Below are 3447 nucleotides of genomic sequence, written 5' to 3'. Positions count from 1 at the left end.
CTAAGGTATTCTCCTCCTCGATCTGATCGAAGAATCTTGATGGATTTTTTCAGTTTGCTTTTCTACTTCATATCTGAATTCTTTGAACTTTTCAAAAGCCTCAGATTTGTGTTTCATAAGATACACATACCCATACCGTGAATAATCATCGGTAAAGATTATGAAGTAGAGATAACCACCCCTAGCATGCACATCAAATGGCCCACACACGTCAGTGTGTATCAGGAAAAGTATTTCAGTGGCCCTTTCCCCTTGTCCCACAAAGGATAATTTAGTCAATTTTTCTTGAAGACAAGATTCACAAACTGGATAAGACTCTGAAGTCAATGAGCCGAGAAGCCCATCTTTATCTAATTTATTGATCCTTTCTTCTCCAATATGACCAAGCCTGAGGTGCCACATATACTTTAGGTTTATCTCATCTCTAGGTCTTTTAGACCCAACAGCAGTCACTACTTGCTCAGAAATATTTGTAGATACATCCATATGTAAATGATAAAGACTGTCAATCATAAAACCACGGCCAATAATTTTATTTCTAAAATAAATTATGCAATAGTCTTTGTTAAAATTAAACCATCCTGTGCTGAAAGAAAACATAAATCAAATTCCTGCTAGCAGCAAGTACATAATAACTGTCACGACCCGCGACCCCCGCCTCTTTGGTCAGGTTCGCGGCGCCGCCGACAGCGCCGAATGGACAAGGTTTCCCCTGTACTGCGGACAGAGTCTCCCCTGTACATTCAAGCCAACGCAATCAATACAATACGAAGGTTCCAACCAGGAACAGTATTCAACAAACAGATTGCATAAGGAAGGTATCAACAACATAACAAATCCTATATTATTACATACATTCACATTCACATATTTTTACATTACAATTCTTTTTACATTCTTTTTCATCCAAATGCAATCTAGTTATTACAAATTACTCATTACAAATTTGATACATTATGTTCCTTTCATTCCTTAACCCCTAAGCTATGTCGACGGGGTATTGCTAGCTCTGGTCTTTGGGTAGGGCGCTATCTACGGAGCTACGCACTCGCCTTGCGCCGCCGCGCCGCACTCGTACAACCTGTAAACACCCCAAAACAACGTGGGGTGAGAACCAACTCCATGGTTCCCAGTGGGTACGGCCACCCAAGGAAAAAGCTCGACCAAAAGGTCTAAGTAGGCCCTGCAACATGTTAGTTCAACAATATACAATGCAAATATATTCAATTGAAATACATGTTAGGCCTAACAATATGCAATATGCAAGTCATGCAACTCTATGCAACATCTAGTAGATCATTTGAATTCTACTTTTACTTAGGTACCTTAGCTCATATTTCTTTACTCTAAGGTTTCTATTACCTCAGCTCTTACCTTTAGGTTTCTATTAACCTAATCAAGCTAACCACCCGACTCGGCCTCGAGTCAATTATCCGCGGATAGTCCGCGCACTGGCCGCCTTCGGTGACTTAACCAGCTGGCGGCGAAATCGTCGCACACGCCGAACACTAGTTCAAGTCCCTTAACTTGGCCATCTGGTGGCGAACGAATCGCACCTCACCCAACAATAGCCCAAGTCGATCTTGCGGCATAATCCACAAACTGGCTTAACCATCCGGCGGTGAAATCGTCGCACACGCCACGACAATGGTTCAAGCCCCGGGCGGTGATCTCTGCATGCTCACCCCCAATCCATCCTTGGTATCAACCTCGGCGGCGAAATCGTCGCACACGCCCTAGCCTTGATACCAAGGTTAGCATAGCACAAGTCCTGGGATTCCGGAATCCACTTCCACAGGTCGAGGGTCCATAGCCAACCCTATATTGTCGACCTAGAACATCCTAGTGGTTGCTACCACTATACTCAACAACCTAGATTCAATGCCACTCTAGGTTTACTATACCACAACCTAGGTTATAAAACTCTAGGTTTACTAGTTCAACCTATGTTCACTAACAATAGGTTCAACATCACTATGTCCGACCTATGTTTATTAACACTAGGTTCGATATCATTCCTGTTTAACCTATGTTTACTAACACTAGGTTAGATGCCACTCGATCTATTTGACACCCTAGTTGTCCATCGAGCATTCTATGGTTTTCACGTTCTTATTTCCAATGTCATGTTCTCTACGCAATTTGGAGTTATCAACCAAATTCACATGCATATATAATCTCACAATGCTAATCATGCATTATAATCTCACAAATCATTTATATGCATCTACTTAGCATTTTTACTTATATCATCAACATGCATTTCATTCTATGCATTATGCTTACATGCTTTCTTCGAGTTTACATGCATATATAACCTTTTATATGCACCTACTTTAGCATTTACATATCATTATTATTATGTTTTACATTATTATCATGCATTACTAGTATTATGTAAATTGCTCACTATGCATTTCTACTTAGCATTTATATTAACATGCATAATTATCATGCATTACACCATTATCACGCATTATTTCACACTTATATGCATCAACACAAATTCTTAACTTGCTTAGACATAAAGGCGACCTAGTCGCTTCGGTAAGCACAACCCACCTCGATTCGCGTTCCAATTGCTTGTCGACACTTGCAATCAGCCTTCCGCGGCATCCGGCGCCCGGTTCCGTCGGAACTTGTAGTTGCGCACCAACCGCGCATCGCTTTGCAGCCCCGGGTAAAAAGGATCTTCGTTTTGCTGTTACGGTGCTTCAAATCCGTTTTCAGGATTTTACGACGTCGCCTCGGCCCTCCAGGCGGAAACGAAGCCTAACGTCCGTATCTTTAATAACTTCACAACGGCTCGTCGGATTGCCGAACCGTCTTCGCCAGCGCGTTCGTTTCCCTAGCAATTAGGTTTATAGAGGGTTAAATTAGATCAAACCCTCATATTTCCAAATATTGCATTTCTAACCCTAGGTTTTCAATTATGTAAAAAATTACCAAATTAATCCTAGATTCTAGCATTTATTCTCTATTTAGAATGCTAGGATTCCAAATTAACCATTTCTAGAGCATATAATTGAAGCTCTACAATTCTACCATTAAAGGGGTTTGAAGCTTACCTCTCAAATTAGCTCCAATAGAGAGGAAGATGATGATGAAGATGAAAATCGACTTCCAAACTTACTTCTTCACCAATTCCCTTAATTTTGTGAGAAATCTAGAGAGAGAAAGAGAGCTTTCTCCTTTCCATTCCCTGCGTGTGTGTATGCTGCGTGTGTGTGTGTGCTTGCGGGTTGTGTACGCAGCTTGAGGGAGGAGAAGAAGGGATTTAATCCCATTTTACCATTTTGCCCCTCAACTATATACTATTCACTTCAGGCAGTTATATTTTCGTTGGAGCCCTTCTGAATGTCCGTTTGAGCTCAAATTTGACAGGCATGCTCGGTTTTACTTAATAAGTCCAAATAAATTTTAATATTTCAGTTTCGACCCCGTTTG

At 41.1% G+C, this 3447-nt stretch overlaps 1 long non-coding RNA gene across 1 annotated transcript; it reads right to left on the bottom strand.

Moving 5' to 3' along the window:
- LOC109719604 lies at positions 843 to 3241 on the bottom strand. Its single transcript, XR_002218744.1, has 3 exons — positions 3069 to 3241; positions 2563 to 2848; positions 843 to 1081 (listed from the first exon to the last, which is right to left on the bottom strand). It is a non-coding gene; the product is annotated as an uncharacterized LOC109719604 (long non-coding RNA).

The sequence above is a fragment of the Ananas comosus genome, linkage group 13 (assembly GCF_001540865.1).
Source record: "Ananas comosus cultivar F153 linkage group 13, ASM154086v1, whole genome shotgun sequence".
NCBI lineage: Eukaryota > Viridiplantae > Streptophyta > Magnoliopsida > Poales > Bromeliaceae > Ananas > Ananas comosus.
Note: the sequence above shows the minus strand (reverse complement) of the source record. Positions and strands in the feature narration are given on the sequence as shown.